Below are 20,045 nucleotides of genomic sequence, written 5' to 3' on the forward strand. Positions count from 1 at the left end.
TGAGAATTGAAAGAGATAATATAGTGATCAAGTGATTTGATAATGTAAACATAGTACCAGCTTCAGAAAACAATAAGCTTAACAAAGAGTAAAATGTACAAAACAGGGATAAGGACAAGCAAGCAAGAAGTGTTTTCAGTGACAATGATTAGTGATAATACCATCAGCATGTGTACTGTGAGACTGTAGCATGGGTAAAGTGGAATACAGCAAATGATTAATTGTGACATTCTAAGTCTATTTGTTGTATACTCTGTTGCTGAGGAACAGCATTCATGGTAAGAGAAAAAAACACTGCTGCAGAACTGTGGAAGGTCCAAGAGATTATTCTGCTACTAAGCTAACAACAGGTGAAGACAGCTACATGGAGTCTGGGAGATCTGCTAACATTTTAGGCCAGAGGAAGGAACGAATTAGTCATGACCTACAACAGCAGCATGACCTTTGTGTTTGTGTCACTTGTCCTGTTCTACTAGACCCAGGAGGTGGCAGAGGAACTTAGTTTGGATCCCCACACACAGGAAGTACCCATCGGAGCCAAGCAACCTTGAGTTTAGCAATGCTGAACGTTTTATATTAGGCTGCAAACTAAAACACTTGTTATCAGTACATTTCTGTGTCATCTTGATTAGGTTTTATAATACCAGGCAATATCACCAAACATTAATCTCAATTGTGATAAAGCTATGTTGTAGACATTGTTGAAATAATCATTCAATCTTTAATAAATGAGAATATTCTTGCTAACAAGCATGAAAATAATTTGTTGAAGGCCTTAAAAGCAGAAATTAGAGAAGATGTTCTGCTTCATGCTTATAAAATCAACTCCATTCTGATGTCCCTAGCTTGCTGCTGACCTGACCTCTGAATTTCATACTCACTCAGCAAATTCTTTCAGTAACATCTATTTAGAAATACCCCTTTGCTTTTAGCTGATGCACTGTTCTTTCCTATGGCGGGAAAAAGATGTTTGTATTATACTGGCCATAAGCAAATCTATACTTGGTTCCAAAGTAAGCTGTTGTCCTTATCATTCAGGTTTGGTAACTATACACATTGCCTTTATAAAGTTGGGTATACAGGCAGCCAGTGCCTCCAATTCCAAGAGTTTCCAAATCCATGGGAATTATTTCTAAGAGTGGCACTGAGGTTAAGTGAGACATTTGTAGCAAAAAACTGTAAAATCAATGTATCAGTCTGAACTCACTCTATATCATATATGCAGATTTCCCCGATTCTGTTGATGAAAGTTTAGGAAAAAAAAAAAGGAACTGAAGAAATGTGTACTGTAAGTCCAGTCTTTCATTGTATTATCCATTTCCCAAGAGGGTTTATGAAGGAATGATTTCTCTTTGGGGTCTGAAATATTTTAGCAACAGAGCACATATTTGTAGACCACTACGGTAGCATCCATGTTAACTAGGAACCAGTATGAAGAGATTTCTACATGGATGATTTGAACTTAATAAGCATAAGAATCAAAGTAAACTCAGACTCAATGTAACTGGCCACCTTCCAAAGATGTTAGACAACCAATTAATTATCTTGAAAAGTGAATAAATAAAAGGAAAGACATGCTGTTATCCTGGCTTCCTTACATGAGCTGGTGGTGGATAATTGGAGAGACAAGTAATTAGCCATAGCTCAAATAACTGACCAGAGACAGAAGACAGAATCCAGCCTAGTTTTCTACTGGGTAAATCTGTGCTTCTGTGTTTTAGAAAAATTTCTGTTATGATATTGACAGTTTTACTTTCTCTTTATGGTCTGATGTGAAAGATGTAAGATAAAGGCTTTGTAAGTTTGGGAAATTTTGGTGTGTTTACAAAAGTCCCTTAAGCCAACATGGCTTCATAATTAAGGTGTGTTTCTCACTTCTATTCTCAGAATTTTCCCTTGGTTCTGTCTTTCACAGACTAATGGAGCAGAGCCCACATTAAACATCCTTAGTTGTTTGTGTGAGGGTGGGAGCAGGGGGAGAGCTATAAAAAGTCTTATACACACACACATGCTGTGGGGTGTTCTGTATGTTAAATGTGTTGCTCTGATTGGTTGATAAATAAAACACTGATTGGCCAGTAGCCAGGCAGGAAGTACAGGTGGGACAAGGAGAGATGATAATTCTGGGAAGTGGAAGGCTGAGGCAAAGAGACGCTGCCAGCTGACACCATAAGAAGATGTTAAGATACCGGTAAGCCATGAGCCACATGGTAATTTATAGATTAACAGAAATGGGATAATTTAAGATAGAAGAACTAGATAACAAGAAGCCTGCCGTGGCCATACAGTTTGTAAACAATATATGTCTCTCTGTGTTTACTTGGTTGGGTCTAAGCAGCTGCGGGACTGGTGGGTAAGAGAGATTTGTCCTGACTGTGGGCTAGGCAGGAAAACTCTGACTACACAGACAATAAATAACTAGGCTTTATTAGCATGGAGATAAATACTTATCACTTAAGTTTGTGATTTGTTTACAAGAAAACTAGTGACATTATCCTAACCAATCACAAATAACCCAAAAGATGCAATTCTGTTATAAGCTTAAAAGATATAAAAATTAAACAACTTTGTTAATCACATTAATAATTCCTGAAATACTTAATTTATCATTTCTTTACCTACCACAGTTCTATGTCTAAAACCAGGAAACATTAGTTATCCATATAGTATATATTAAGTAAGGCAAAGTGTGATGGATTTTGAGCAAACCCATACATTCTAAATTAATATTATCAACTATTTTGAAACCAGAAGAGAACCTCAGACATCCAGGAATTCATCAACTATTAAGCAAATGTAGACTGGGAAGGAATGAGTACTGTACAGTGGACATTATCCTCTATTACCTTTCTTGGAGGAAATCACAAACATATGTTCTCAGTCCTTTGTTGTCTTGTAGAGCGTGGGAATCCTTTGTGATAATTTTAAACACACAACAAAAAGGGAAAAAAAAGAACATAGTATGAACCAACTTCCTTTATAAAAATATCTCACCTCAAAGGGAGTACCTTGAATGGGTTAAACTTTCTTCCTATACAGAACATTGGTCCACAGATACTTGCTTCAGATTCCTGCAAAGAGGTGCATTTGCCCTTATAGGCATTTTGCTTTACTGAGTCTATGGCTTTGTGATAATACAACTTCCACATATGGATGAATTGACTGTCTTCCTTTATGACTTCATAATTCTGATTCCTTACTGCCCATTCCCAACCATTTAGCTGTGAGGAATTCCTCTCCTTCCTACTTCCTTTTAATTCACTTTCAGTAAAATTATAATTTTCTGATCATGATAAGTAGAATTAGGGCCTAAAATGTTTTGCAGGCAAGACTGGAGCTCTACAATGTGGTGATATTGTGTCCCCCAATATATTGTGAACCCTAATAAACTTATCTGTGGTCATAGAACAGAACAGCCACTAGATAGACATAGAGGCCAGAAAATGGTAGCACACATACATTTAATCCTAGCATTCTGGAGGCAGAGATCCATTTGGATCTCTGTGAGTTCAAAGCCACACTGGAAACAGCCAGGCATACATAGTGAGACATGCCTTTAATCCCAGGAAGTGATAGCAGGAAGCAGAAAGGTATCTAAGGCGTGAGGACCAGGAATTAGAGTCTTTTTTAAGCTTTTAGGCTTTTAGCAGCAGTTCACCTGAGATCAATTTGGATGAAGACTCAAAGGCTTTCAGTCTGAGGAAACAAGATCAGTTGAGAAAAACATATTGTATGTACATTTCTAATCTTGTTCAAGCTATTGTACCTATATACCTCATTTAGCAATGTAATGCAAATTGCTAGTCCTTGAAAGTTATTATTAAAAACTACTAAGGATAACAAAGAAATGCAGTAGTTAGTCACTTACTATAACTAAATTTGTCATGTTATATATGTTTTCTAGTTCAAATAGAAATATATTTTAGATAGATAATCTTCAAACACTACAGAGATCTATAGAATATGATGTTTTAATAACATAGGTTCTTTTTTTTTATGACAATGAGACATGTCTGCTTCTGGCCGCACGAATCTACTTCAGAGAAGATGATGAGCATTAAAAAAATTCCACATGAAGTTTACTTTCTTTGTGGTAAAAGTTTGCAACTGGGTAAGAAACTGCCCTTGCCTCAACTGCTGACAGCATTCTGCCCAAACAGAACAAGCAGGACACACAAAAAAGTAACTGCTGAACTTTGTCAAGACAAAGCAGGCAGTCCTTCTAATATACTGCTTCACAGAAAAGTTTGTCAGATGCCAAAGATGGATGCCCCAGTATTTCAGAGGAAGCTTGGGTGACTGTCCAGGCAGCCAGCTATATCTGTCACTTCTCCCATTTTTTGGAAGTTGCATGCTTGCACTTTCTGCTTGCTCAGGTATTATTATTTCCTTCTCGGGTCCCTGATACAACTGAAGACTTTATAGTTATAGTTACAGTTTGCTTTGTTACCATATTCAGAAAAGAAATTCAGTAAAGATGTGTAAAGTATGTAAGGTTGAGACATTAAAAGATAGTATGGTAATGCAAGTTAGAAGGAAAGTGAATTAGGTACAACCCTTTGGACTCACCAAAACAGGATAGATAATGGAGCATTTTCTCTGAATTTATCAATTGTTAATGGAGTAGACATTGTTCATGTGATTATTGCCTATATATACATATATATATATAATATATATAATATATTTATTATATTTATTGTATAAAGTTTTTCTTATATTAGCTATAACCTTTTTTTCCAATTTTAGACAACAAAGGGAGAAATATGGTTATATTTTGTTTGTGCTCTAACAAATAAAACTTGCCTGGAGATCAGAGTGTGGAGCTAGCCAGTAGAGGCCACGCAGTGGAGGCATACAACTTTAATCTCAGCACTTGGGAGGAATAAACAGGAAGCGATATGGCTTGACAGAAAGAGGAAGGGGTAAGGCGAGACAGAGACAGGAGTTTAGCCCTTTCAGTCTGAGGATTCTTAGAGGTAATAAGTCTTTCTAGTGGCTGGCTGATCTGCTTCTCTGATCTTTCAGCTTTCACCCTGATATCTGACTCTGGGTTTTTATGATTAAGACCAATTAGAATTTGTGTTACAAGCTTGTGCATAGAATATCTGGGGTAGGACATGCATACAACCTAGAGTTCCCACACATATTAAACTGATACTTCATAATGAATTCTTCCTCCTAATTCAGAGATTCACTTCTGATTAGAACCAAGTAAGGTTCTGTCAATGAAATGGATGTCAGTAGGGAATTCCTCTGATAGGTTTTCTTTATATTTATTGGCTGATGCAATGGATAGACAAGATACTGCTATTTTAATGTTTTCCTTCCTTGCTTAAATGCACCCTGGAGCTACAACTTGAATATTATACCAATATAGGAAATTTGCTGAGTCATAAGTAGTAATGTTATTGAACCAAGAGAATGCTGATGGTTGGATTCATTGCAGGAGAAAATAACTTTCTATTTAATAAGGATACTCCTGGTCCATTTTTCTGTTCTTTGCAGCCAAAATATTCCACCAGAAATTCCAAATGTGTAAAGGAGCCCTAAAGAGGTAAAATAACTTAACCAAACTCATGCAGATAATCCATTTACAGAGATATGATTGGAATGCAAGAATAGAGACTCACCATCTATTGTCCTCACTGCAAGTCCATTCCCCAGATAGAATAATCTGTGGTAACTGTGAGGGAAGGTGGGGTAAGTTTATTCATTTGCTTTCTGCATAACTTGAGTTTGGGTGAGAAAATACCAAAAATAAATATATGAGAAGAAAACTTCAGGACATAATGTTTAACTGAGTGTACATTTATACAGTTGACCTAGGCCCCCAAAAGCAATGTCTCATTTATCCAAAAGCTTAGACAATTGCATTAACATCAAAAGAGACTTGTAATTGTAGTCTAACTTCTACGCCTTTTGTCTAAGAGGGAAGAAGGAAGTGGGGGAATAGAAGCTGAAGAGAGAGGGCATGAGGCAGAATACAGGCTACAATGGGGACAAAGCTCAAGCTCCCTTCCGTGTAAAATGATACAAAAGTATGTCATGCACAGGTAAATGTGAATTAAGGACATCTGTAAGAAACCTGAGCCTGGGTGATTCTAAATCACTCTTTGCCTGACCAATGTATCTTCGGGATAGGCCTTATTGATAAAAAAGACAATGCAAATCCTTCAAGGACAAAAGTTGACAACTTTTAATGCTTTTCATCAAATATATATCCACTATTGTGCTCCAATTTGAATGTCTTTCAAGTGTTGTAAATTAAAATAGAACTACATTCCTTTCCCCCATCCCTTTCTTCCTTCTAGCCCCTCCCAGCTACTCTTACTTGATGTTTTCCCTGATCCCCCGACTCTCCAGTTGGTAGCCTCTTTTTCTTTGATTATTATCATGTTATATATGTGTGTGTATTTGTGTATACATGTGTATATACACATATATGCACAGGGTGTATATATATGTGTGTGTGTGTGTGTGTGTGTGTGTGTGTGTGTGTGTGTGTGTGGTTTCAATGCTGACCACTCTGCTTTAAAACACTAATAAGGGGATTCATCCCTGAGAGAGATGAATTTTTCTTCTCCCAGCAGTCATTAGTTGCCTGTAATTCTTTTTCTAGGTGTGGTACCCTAAGAAATGATCTTTCTTCAATGTTAACATGTCCATTGATATTACCAGCATTCCAGTCTGGTTTTCTAAGAGACACTATTTCACAGCAGACATCCTAGTATTCTGGCTTATATAATCTTTCTATCTACTCTTTCTTGATGTTCCTTGAGCCATAGATACAGGAGCTGTGACATAGATGTATCCCCTGTAATTATAAAATGATTTCTCATTACTGTACTGACAAATTGACACCTCTATAATACTAAGACATTTTGAAGTCTACCAAGCAAACATACTTGTATTGATGAACAGTGGAGGGAACTGTTATTGAAACATTCCATTTTGGAGGGAAGCTTGTTAAGGATCTACAAGTGTTAGAGAGAGCCTCCTGGAGACTCAGGAAACAACTCACAAATTTCAGGTGGTCTCTGAAACTCATTAGATTCACAAGTCTCCTTCCTTTCCCATGGTCATGAGAATAGTACAGATTACTTAGGAGAAGATACTTTCTGACTTGTTAAACTGCTGGCAATTTGTGTAGAGATATCTGTAGCTGGAGAGTTTCTCTCCAGCTCCTGCCAAGCTCTGGTAGTCCCACAGCCCACTTATAAAATAAACACACAGACTCTTATATTATTTTAACTGTTTGGCCTAATGGCTCCAGCTTCTTGCTAACTGTTCTAATATCTTAAATCAACCCATTTCTATTAATCTATAAGTTGCCACATGGCTCATAGCTTCCAGGTCCACTTCCCAGAATTCTACTCTCTCCTTATCCCTATACTTCCTGCCTGGCAACTGGCCAATCAGTGTTTTATTTATTAACCAATTAGAGCAACACATTTAACATACAGAACATCCCACAGCAGATATTTTTCAGCTTTGCAACTGTTTTCGGGTCTTCCCTGCTCATGTAAGTAACCTCTCACATATATTCCTATAGGTAACTCCAATTAAGTCATTAGATCCCTAAGTTGGTCTTTGATGACTTCCAGATTCATGTCAACTTTGTCCAAGTATGGTCAGACTATTGTGCACTAGCCCAATAGGGGTGGGGGTGGCAGGGCCAAGCGTGGTAGGGCTGAAGGAGGATTCTGAGAGGTGGTGAGTATGACAAGACAGAATACCTGGGAGACTGTGCCATAGGATAGCTCATTTATTAGGATGAGGGACAGGTAGTTATAACCCAGGAAGAATGGCTGGTTGGACCCATGTGATCATATGTTATTGATTGTAGAATGAACATTAAGGATGTTTTATTTGCATAGTCAGGATCAGCAGGGGCCAGAGGAAGGAACTGTAGGCAGATGTTTCTTTCCTGGCCACCAGTACTCACATAGAGACTTACATTAGTTATAAATGCTTGGCCAATAGCTCATGCTTATTATTAGCTAACTCTTACATTTAAATCAACCTATCTTTCTTATCTATGCTTTGCCATATGGCTTGGTACCTTTTCTCAGTACAACATGCCAATCTTGCTTCTCTCTGTGTCTGCTGGCGACTCTCCAGCTCCTCCCTTCTTCCTTCCAACATTCTCAGTTTAGCAATCACACCTAATTTTATCCTGTTCAGCTAATGGCCAGCAAGCTTCTTTATTAAACCAATCCCGGGGATATATATTCACATAGTGTAAAGGAATATTCCAAATTTCCCTGTTTTTGTCTAACTAAAATAAGGTTTTAACTTTAACGTAGTAAAATTATATACAACAAGGAACCTTATAAGATCACACAGAAAACAAAAGAAATCCAGCCCAGGATGTTTCAGCAGTCAAATAAATAGCAACCAGTCCTTGTAGCCTTGGAGACTCAAGTGCTTATCAATCGCTGCATGCACTAGGGCCTGGGGTCTGTTGGTGCCTGAGCAAAGCTGGGGAGCAGCCAAACTACTGCCGCTCTCAGGATGAGAAAATCTGGGCTTTTAGGCATGTTTAGACCCTTAGCTTCAGGCCAGTCCTGCAGGAGACATTATTACTTTTTCAGTCTTTGGTTTCTTACCTATAAGTAGATGTTTATTCCCATCTTCCCAGGAATCATGTTACATAAGAAAGTTGTAATGTTAACAAATGCCCCCAAACCTCAACACTCTGAAATCATTCATTGCAAAACTTAAGGTCTGAGAGTCTGGGAGGAAACATATTCCTTTTTCTGAGTATACAGTTAGGAAGAAATACAGTGAGGAGCTAGAGGAAACTTACATCTGGGTAGCATTTGGATAGCTCTGACCATCCGGGATACAAATCTGGGCCTCACACCTTTCATCTTAAATAGGGAAAGGTTAGGTTTTGAAATGTTAAAGTTACCTTGAAACTCAAACTCTGTAAATTGTATTTTTTGAACAACCATTTCCCCCATTTGATAACCATGAAGGGAAAGTTCCCAAAGTCTGTTAGGCATGCCATAAGCCTGACAATCAAGGTCAGCGAGGAAGGCAAAAGTGGACAGGATCCAGAGACCTATGCCATAGCTCAGAGTCCAGAACCTCAAAAAAATCAAGAGTAGGAACAAGTCAAGAATCAGTCTATGAAACTGACAAATAAAAGGATCAAATTTAGGAAACTAGTTAATACAACAACAATAACAATAATAATCAGGAACCTAAGCCTGGGTCTCGGTGACAGCAGCACAGAGCACATGGAAATATTAATTAATGTATGACTCTGAAATGTCTCCCTGGCTATTTAGTAGCTTCTAGAGAGGAAGACTCAAATGAGCTGAAAGAAAACAAGACCAAATGAAAGTGGGGGAAAAAAAAGCCAACTGTGTGAGTGGTGGTGGTAGTGGGGAATACTTTGTAAAAGTCGATCTTTCATCTTCAGAAAGGCATGGCTAATAGATCAAAGAGCAATACATTCATATGCACATACATACATTCATATACACATATATACCTATAAAAATATCCATGTGTTTCAAAAGGAAGGAGCAGGCTGTCTCCGCGCCTTGAGTTATGAGGAAATAGAAACAGATGCACAGCAAGTTAATAGGTTGCTTTTGCTGCTTGCCTTGTCCCCTCTCCCTGCAGTTGGATTCTGGGGAATATTTAGCATAATATATGGCAACATGTATCTGCCCTCCAGTGCATCAGCAGGAAGGAGATATTTACAATTGAATAGCAGTCAGTACGGGGCCCAAAGGGGCAGCTCTACTGCAACCACTCCATTATTTACAGTCCCAACAACAGGCTTCATTGTTCCATTGTGACTTCTCAGCTGTACTGACAAGTGAACAATCTCAGAAAGGCTTCAGTGGGAACCTGGACATGCTAATGATTCTCTCCGAGGAGACACATTGACCTCACTGTAGACAGAGAAGTAACTTGCGACACATTTCAGGACCTTCCAAAGATGTGCATAACAAAAATAACTCTGGGGCTGTCTGACCCTGGTGCCTGAAAATCTTTTGAAGAAAAGGCCACTCTGAGTTACTACACTGTTTCTTGTTCAAAAGAAAATGTATTTCAGCTCAGAATTATCTATTAATAGTTCAGTTACAAGCTACCAGATCTTACTTAATTTTAAACCATGAAGTTTCTCAGTTTGACAGGTGTATAGAGACAGTAGAAGAGGGTTTAACAAAGCATGGCACACATAATCCAGTATTTATAATTCATATGAATTTATAATAATCCAGTATTTATATGTAAAGAAAATTCATTCAGCAAAGTCACCCTTGCTTGTTTATGTATACATTGTCTATGGCATTGTTGAGTAGTTGCCATAGAGAATGTACAGACCACAAAAATATTATGGAAAAAGTCAGCCAACACATGAAGTATGACAAACCCACTCAAATAGAAACTGATGCCTAAAGGAACTAAGAAACGTGACCTAAAACACACAGTTCTTGCAGACACTAAGAAATCTCAACCATGTCTCTGATTCCAACTGTTATCCCCACCGTTGTTGTCTCTTAAATTTGTCGATATAATAAAAACAAATCACAGAAGGAAAGAAGGCCCATGCACATCAACACACAATTGTGCATCTGCTTCTGTAGAAAGATGCTGAGGTACTTCGTAGTTGAACACTGTGATTCATGAGTTTTCACTGTAGTGATATCAAGGATTTGAGAATGTAAGTAAACCCTATGTACTAAACTGGAAATATTAAGGATTTTTGTTTTACAACTCGACCACCATTCTCTAACTAGATCTCTCACTAGATTAGATCTCTAATTAGATCCCCACTGACTCTCTAAGAAACTTTTATAGTACAATGAATGCACATGTGTGTGTATTGTCTGTATATGTACATCTTAAGCAACTGAATATTGTAAAAAAATTAACCTTATACAGAAGTTTAATATATAAAAATGTATAAAAATTGAACTTAAGGCTTCAGGATTTCCTGGCTGTTTATGACCTTACCAAAACTATTACTTTCCATAGATTATATTGGATAAATTCTAATTTGTTTCAGTTGTCACCTTTATCCCCTGTACATGGTCCCCAATAATTGGATTTCTAGCCCAAATCTGATGGAAGGACAATAAACTCATTAATTCATAAATGCATTCAGATAAATCTTCTATTTATACATGTCTCCTTTTTTTTTGGGGGGGGAAATCCTTTTGTTTTGAACACAAATCTCTCTGTATAGAACTTTTAACACTCATTCCTCCTCCCCATTCACAATTTTACTTTTTGCGATATGGTTCTCAGATGACCAGCGCTGCATACCAACTTCAAATATGGTCAAGGCTCAGAATCATCAGTTTGATCCAGCCCTGGACAATGAGAATTTGCATTTTAATAAAATAACCAAGGGATTTATTTGTACAATAAAGTTAGTTAAATGTGGCTAGAGTATAATAAATAAGATTCAGTCATATTCTATAAGGCAAACTATGAATGCATGGATGAGTGATCACCCTTCAATCAAGTAAAGAAAAAAGATATACAGTTGTGAAAAGAGCTAAATTCAAAGAAACATTTCCTGCGTGTTTTCCCGGGACACTGTGACCAAGAGTCCCTGAGAAGGCACAAGGAATATGCCAAAGTCCCTGACCTCAAAGAACCCCAGTTTCATGGATGAACAGTTCTAGATGAAGCAAAGGTATTTAAAAAAAAAAATGTGCTATAGGATTCCAAAACATGTTGAGATAAAGTCTTTCCTGGAAAGACACCCCCCAGATGATGGTACAAATCTCTAAAGAGTCCTGTAGCCAGATGGCTTTACTAACATCAGGAGGCAATAGATACTAAGGCAGACAGCCATGCAAAGGCATATAAGGCTGTGTTGCAGTGTGCCCATTCCTGCAGGGCCCTGGTGAGTCAGATGCTAGGTTCCCAGCCTCTGTGCAGTCCTCTGCTCATGAGTGTTGGGAAAGCACAGTAACTACAAATACAACATAGTAAAGCAATGGACAAAGTTGACCAATCGCTATCTGCCATGTTGGCACCTACCTGTGGGCACTGTTTTGTCCCTTTACTTGTTGACAAAGCAAACTGTTATAACATAAGCTGTTCAACTAAGTAGTTAATGAAGCAGTGAGCTGAAAGAGGCTTCCTGCCAACAATCCACAAGGAACTGAGGCCTCGATCCAACAGCTCATGAAAAACTACACACCAAAACAACCACATTGTTAGGGACCAAGATTTCAGGAACCAAACTTGAACCATGGAAAGTACTAGCTAAGCCAGAGAACAAGTCATAAGCCCACTGCCCTCCCCCTGAGCAGTAATACCTGTTTATTAACCAGAGGCCCCCAAAGATAAGAGCATTCCATGGTCAGGTAGCCTAGCAACAGAACAAATGGCCCCTGACCAGTCACCTTAGCAGACTTCTTGCAGTTGCATGACCTGCACGTCTCCCACGTTCTGCACACCTTCCATGTCCCTTCCCCTTCCCTCGTTCCTGCCCCTTCCCCTCTTATGCTATATAAGCCATGTGGAGGAAAATAAAGTTTGGCGACTTGATCAGAATACTGTCTTGCTGTCAGTCTCTTGTGTCCCCTGTTCTTTCATTCTCTCCCACAGGTGGGTCGCCCCCTTTGAAACCCTGCTGGTCGGGGCATCTGGTGCCCAAAGTGCGGTTCAACCCTCGCCTCGTAGGGAGTTGAAGGTCCTTCTCCAGGAAAGTCCAGACGTCTGGTGGAGATTTGAAGTGATCGCCCATCGAGACCACCCGACTTGGCGTCCTGGTGATCCTGAGGCAAGCAGGAAGGATGAGGTGAGTCTGAGCTATAGACTTCACCCTGGGACAGGGAACTTCTCAGGACTTGTTCCTAAAGGGCGTTAAAAATGCCCTCTAGACACAAGGGATAAGGGTTCATAAAAAAAATGACTTCATAAAATTCTTTAGTCACTTAGAGGACTGTTGTAACTGGTTTTCCCAAGAAGGGACAATTAATGAAAAATGCTGCAAAAAGAGAAGGCAGCCAGCGGCTCTGGCAGGGTGTGAGTCGTGCGGCATGTGTCTGGTGTGTGTGTGTGTGTGTGTGTGTGTGTGTGTGTGTGTGTGTGTGTGCGCAGTGAAAGGCAGAGCAGAGGGCGGAGAGAGCTGGGAGGGCAGAGGAATGAGAGTGGGAGGTGCCTCTCTGCAGCTCCTTTGCCTGAGTGGAAAGAGCCGAGCCAGCCTGAGCGCTCTGTTAAAACAGCATGGCAGCGTCGGCAGTGGTGGCCACAGCGTCTGGTCTGTGGTGAAGTGACTATGCTGAACCCGCCACCCTCTGTGTTTATGTCTGCCCTGGTCATCATCAGCCTCGCAAGTTTCTTCACAAATGTGGGGGAACAGGAGAGCTTTTTTGCAAGTCCTGGGCATGTGAAACTATGGGCAGTACCTATTGGCACCCCTCTTCTTCTTGGGATTTTATTACTGTTACCAGCAATTATTCCATTGGACATAGTAATACTTATCATGGCACCCCTGATTGTTCCTCCTGGTGCCACCCCCTAAAAGTTACCTTCACCGAGGCTGGGAAGGCTCATTCGGCCTGGGAGACGGGCCTCACTTGGGGTGTTCGTCTATATCAGGAAGGAAGAGATACAGGCGTCACCTTTATCATCAAACTTTTAAAACAGCCTGTTAATTCCCCTAATGCTGTTGCCATCGGTCCCAACTCTCTTCTCAGCAACAATGATTTTTTTACAACCAATATATCTCAGACATCCTTGGGTTTTTCTCCCACGTTCCCACCTCCCCCACCAACTACCAAAAATATGATTACCACCCTTATCACAAAAACCTACCAGGTACTCAATACCTCCAAGCCTGATTTGGTTGACTCCTGCTGGCTTTGCTATCATTCTGCCTCACCATTTTATGAAGGAGTGGCTGTTGATTTAGATTTCTCCCTAACCACTGACCCACATGATTGTCGCTGGCAACAGCCACCCACATCTCACCTTACACTCTCCCAAGTTATGGGCTCAGGCCGCTGCCTTGTCACCCAAGGTGCTATCATTCCCCCTGTTTATCAACCACTTTGCAATGTCACAGACAACCTAAGTACTTCCCTTAAATCTGGACATCTTCTCCCTGCCAATGATACTTGGTGGGCCTGTACTGATGGCCTAACACCATGCATTTCTCTTCATTTAAATAATCCCTCTGCTCCCTTATTTTGCATATTGGTTTAGCTTATCCCTAGGCTAACCTATTATTCTCCAGATCAATTCTCCAGAAGATGGGAAGAGAATACTCTGGCAGAGACAGCTGCCCTCGCACCCACCCATCGCTCGAAAAGAGAGCCTGTGACTGCAGTCACTTTAGCTGTCCTCCTGGGGGTGGGGGCTGCAGGGGCCAGTACGGGCATAGCTTCCCTGGTCTTATCTAATCAACATTATTCAGAGCTTAGAATTTCCATAGATGAAGATATAGCGCAGCTCGAGCGAGGCATTTCCGCCCTTGAATCCTCCCTCACCTCCCTTTCAGAGGTGGTCCTCCAAAACCGCTGAGGGCTAGACCTCCTCTTTTTACAGCAAGGAGGCCTCTGTGCCACTCTTAAGGAAGAGTGCTGCTTCTATACTGATCACACAGGAGTATCGAGAGATAGCATGGCTAAGGTCTGTGAAGGCTTAGAGAAGCGCAAAAAAGAAAGGGATCAAGAGCTAGGCTGGTTTCCAAAATTGGTTGTCTACATCTCCCTGGCTAACCACCCTCCTGGGACCCTTGGTTGGCCTCATTCTTGTCTTGACATTTGGCCCTTGGGCTTTGTCTCCACTAACTCAATTTGTTCACGGTCAGCTGGCCAAACTTCAGGCAAAACAAATTCAGGTTCATTACCATCGCCTAGACCTCCATGAACGTGGTCTTGATGAACCAGATACAGACTCTGTGTCAGCACAGACCCCTCTGCCCAGGGGAGGATGCACCTGTGCCTGGGAGCTGTAACCCACTGCTTAGGGGATTGAGGGTGCAGCCAGGACTGCAGAAGGCAGGGAGACTAAAGTGCTCCATCATCCTGGGTGCCTTGGATGACATGCTCTATTGCATGGTGGTTATGCAGACCCTATACTCTTCCCTCCTGGATTAAAACCCACCCCCTGTAAAAAACTACATCATTCCTGCTTCCTTCAGGAAATGTGGGGACGCCTACATGAACTGACCGACTAACAGTGGAACTGAACTTTTATCAGGGATGGAGCCTCTGTCACCCCTCCCCCATCACGGCGAAACATTTTGTTTTACTGTATGTATAGAAGGGGGAGATGTTAGGGACCAAGATTTCAGGAACCAAACTTGAACCATGGAAAGTACTAGCTAAGCCAGAGAACAAGTTATAAGCCCACTGCCCTCCTCCAGAGCAGTAATACCTGTTTACTAACCAGAGGCCCCCAAAGATAAGAGCATTCCATGGTCAGGTAGCCTAGCAACAGAACAAATGGCCCCTGACCTTAGCAGACTTCTTGCAGTTGCATGACCTGCACGTCTCCCATGTTCTGCACACCTTCCATGTTCCTTCCCCTTCCCTCTTTCCTGCCCCTTTCCCTCTTATGCTATATAAGCCATGTGGAGGAAAGTAAAGTTTGGTGGCTTGATCAGAATACTGTCTTGCTGTCAGTCTCTTGTGTCCCCTGTTCTTTCATTCGCTCCCACAGGTGGGTTGCCCCCGTTGAAACCCTGCTGGCCGGGGCACCACATGAGTGAGGAAATAACAGTATCTTCTAAATAAAATCTCATGGCCTTGTGAGAGCCTGAACCAGGAGATTCAGCCAAGCAAAAGGCTCATGCTTGTCACACAGAACCTATGTGAAATATATAATTCTTCCTCAGTTGGTAAAATTTGGAATAATATGCAATTGAGGAACATATTAGTATAACACAAAATATGGCCTTCTAAAGATATGACCACCTCTTATTATTTCAACCTATGTTATCTTAGAAGGAAAATATTTTACAGATATGATTAAGTTCAAGAATTTGAAGTAACTGTATTGTTCTAGATTATCCAGATGAGTCCTAAATGGAATCACAAATGTCCTTATCAGAGAATCAGAGAGAGATTTGACATAGACAGAAGAGAGGAAATGTGGCCACTGATGGAGATATAGGTTTGATGAGGCTTCAGGCCAAAGGATGATAGCAGCCATCAACAGCCAAAAGAGACATTAAGAATACTATATTCAGAGGAAGTGCAGTTCTTTTAACACTCCGATTTCATTCCAATGATACTGATTTTGGATGTGTGGCCTCCAAGAATGTGAAGAAACAGATTACTGTTATTTGAAGTCACTAAATTTTTGGTACTTTATTATGGCATTCACAAGAATGTCATAAGCATGGGATCTGACAAGTTTCATGTAGATGGAGTGAGGGATAAACTGGAGGAGTGTCATGAAGATGGTGTGGAAAGAAGAGCTAGAGCCAGAATGTTTAAAGGTTGGTGGTGATAGGCAGAGTCTGTAGCTTGTCCAGTAGGTCAAAAACAGATATTTATAAGAAGTAGAAAGAGAAAATAGTTTCTTCCACGGCATCAAATGCCTCAATTGCTTTATTCCAAAGCTCTCTAGTGGCATCCTATAATCTAGATAGGGTAGGGGAGCCTGGATGCCTTTAATGTCATAAGCAGGAAGCTGAGTAAGAACTAACAAGAATTTGAGGAAACCATCAGAAAGACTCGAGTCACAGAAGTATTTTCCAGAAGAGGCTGAAGAGACAAGCAAAGCTGAGATTAAGGGTTAGAGGGAGCAGGAGGGTCCTGAGCAGCAGGAGCAGCTAAGTGTATTTGGAACCACAAAGTTCTTTGCAGCACGTCACTCCACTACACATGCAGGTCAAGAACCAGAGCCCTTAAACAGTCTTCTGGATCCTAAGAAAACAATAAAGCTTGTTTTCAAGGACTACTAGTGTAAATACTGACTTTCATCTGTGATCAGAGTTCAGAGTTCACAAAAACTTATCAAAAGGTCTTCCAAGAAAAGAAAAAATATAAAAGCATGTACCAGACACAAAAGAATGACGTTAGAACACCAGGGAGAGAGAATCACACTAATCAATTGACTTCTGCAAGACTGAAGGCAGAGTCAGGAAGGGGTCTCATTGACCTAACCCAGTCAACCAGACACTGGGGGTATGCCCTGGTGCTGGTAGCTTAGCCTTGTGGTACTTCAGTAACCCAATGTTTAAACCAATAACCTTGAACTAAGAACAGGAGAATGTCAGTATAAACACAAATTAGGAACTAAAAAAAAAAAAAAAAAGGAGGGAAAAACATAAAACTATTTCCAGAATGAGCTGCTAATATACAAATAAGTCCCAGGTGAATATAAGATAATAGCATGCACAACACTATTTTTTCTCTCTTCACATGAATCTTTAATTAATTAGCATATTGTCTAGAACAGAGGTATGAGTGGTGAAGTAAATGTGTAAAATTTGATAAGCTATTAATAACAGAATGTGATGTGTTTAGAGAGTATCTCACTTACATATAATAAAAATATCTATAAAACCTGTATGTAAAAATATTTTTAAATAAACGAATACAATAATTTGTTTTCAAATAGTTACATTAAGTAAAATATTGTATTAATTCCAATAAAACTTTTTAAGTCTATGGAAAATATATAGTGTTTTTGCTAAAATTTATGAAAAATGAAACAATGTGAGATTTTTCACTTATTTACTGTGATATGAATTCATTTTTTCATTTAAAAATCTTTATTAATTCTTGGAGAATGCCATACATTATATTTTGATCATAGTCACCCCTTCGTCAACACCTCGAAGATCCACCCACTCATTCCATACCTGTTTAGCTTTGGATTCTTAGTTTCTCCTTTAAAAAAAAATCTATTCATGTCATTTCCACCTCTCAAATATTTTATATATTTCATATATTTATAAAGTGTATATATCATAACCACCTATGACTACCCTCCAAGCTCTTCTTAGAGTCCCCTACCACATCATCCCCTACAACACATCTTTCTCTACTTCCTGTCCTCTCTTTAAAATATTGTTATAAATAACCCTTAAACTCAATTAGTGCTGTCCTTATATACAAGTGTGTGTGGCTATCCACTGGGGCACTGAACATCCTTCCACTAGCTGTGTCCTCAAACGAGAATGACTCTCCCTTCTTCAGCCAACATCAGCTGCCAATAGCTCTTCCAGTATGGAGAGTCTCAGGATACCCTCCCCATCTATGCAGGAAATTTAACTGGCTTGATCTTGTGCAGGTAACCACAACTGAATAGATGTCTACAATAGCCATGTCACATTCAGATGCATGTTCTGCATTTCACAGCTTTTCTCCACATTTACCAACTTTGCATTCTTTCTGTGCTCTTCTGTGAAGTTCCCTGAGCCTTGGATTGTGGCAGGTTGGTATAGACGATCCATTCACATCTGATCACTCAAAGTTATTTATGCTTTGGCACTCTGACCAGTTATGGGTCTCTGTATTAACTACTACCCACTGCATAACTCTACTCTGACCAAGGCTGAGAGCCATAAAAATCTGTGAGTATGTGGTTGTTTGAATGACATGACTCCCATAGGTCTCTGGCATTTGAATACTTGATCTCTAGTTGGTTGCCCTCTTTGGAGAGAATTTACTCATTGGAGAAGGTATGTCACTGGTGGGATTTGACAGTTAAAAGAATCCCTCCATTCTCGGTGTTTTCACTTCTTCTTGCTTGTGGTTCAACATGTGAGCTTTAATTCCAGTGTCATACCTGTCTGTCTGTTGCCATGTTTTTTTTTGTTTTGATGGCGATTGGGCTCTTATACCCCAGGATCCATAAACCTCAAGTAAATTCTTTATCTGTGCCACCTTGGTCATCTATAAATTTTTAATCATGGTAACATAAAATTAACCAATTCAGAGAATAAACATAAATATGGGGAATACAGTTTGATAATATGACCATTAAGCAAAATAGCAAAAACAAGTTACTCCTAGAGACTATCATCTCCCCAGTGATAGACTGCTGACAGGCTTTACAGTACAGGGCATTAAATCCCTCCTGTGGAGCAGGACTCACATCAGTCCAATCAGAAAGTGATTAGTTACCCCAGTAATAGCAAGCCACTATTGTACTAGTGGCTACATCCTCCAATTATCTCAGTGTTCTATCATTCAGGGTCCAGTGCTTGATATGGCTGTTGATGTTTTTCTGTACCAAAAGCCTTCAGATCACCTTCTGACATTAAGCGATCTAGTCAGTAAGGAGAGAGTTTTCTGTTCAGTTCAAGGCTGATTTCTCTGTTCTATATCCAAAATCATCAACAGGATCTTACCACCAATTTATGGTGGACAAACCAGAAAAATGGCAATAGCCTGTATTGTTTTGTGTCTCAGGGCCTCCATGACCAATAACTTGTAGGGAGGTGTCTAGTACTTGGCATTGAAATTCTGAGGTTTTCATTTATCCATGTTTTCTGGGAACAGCATTGTCCACTTATGCAGGATATTGACATTCATATATATATAATTAACTTACCAACCAGTAGATTTCAATAGGGCATCTTCAAGTATTCTTAATCTTGGCTAACTCACACCATCCTCTCCTCTCCAGTCTTCTATCCCCACTTAAACCTTGAACGCCACCTGTTTCTCTTCTCTCTTTTTATGAGTTCCAATATTTTCTCTAACTCATTTTTTTTCTTGAGTTGGAAGACAACAGGTTTCCATATAGCTTTTCTTTTTTTTTTCTCATATAAAGGAAAACATTTAATTAGGGTGGCTTGATTACAGTTCAGTGATTCAGTCCATTGTCATCATGGCAGGACATGGTGGCACGCAGGCAGACATGGTACTGGAGAAGTAGCTAAGAATCCTACATCTTGGAGGGAACAGGAAGCAGTCTGAGACACTGGGCAATATCTTGAGCATATATGAGACCGCAAATCCCACTTCCACAGTGACACACTTCCTCCAACAAGCCACTCCCTTTGGGGGCCATTTTCTTTCAAACCACCACACTCATCCACAGTACATGTGCATTCTGATCTGAATCAACAGTAGTTTGTCTTTTATTAT

General features: G+C 40.0%; 1 pseudogene; it reads left to right on the plus strand.

Moving 5' to 3' along the window:
• LOC118594552 overlaps positions 1–20,045 on the plus strand; it is a 154,587-nt pseudogene that overhangs the window by 14,043 nt on the left and 120,499 nt on the right.

This window comes from Onychomys torridus, chromosome 13 (assembly GCF_903995425.1).
Source record: "Onychomys torridus chromosome 13, mOncTor1.1, whole genome shotgun sequence".
In the NCBI taxonomy this organism is placed as follows: Eukaryota; Metazoa; Chordata; class Mammalia; order Rodentia; family Cricetidae; genus Onychomys; species Onychomys torridus.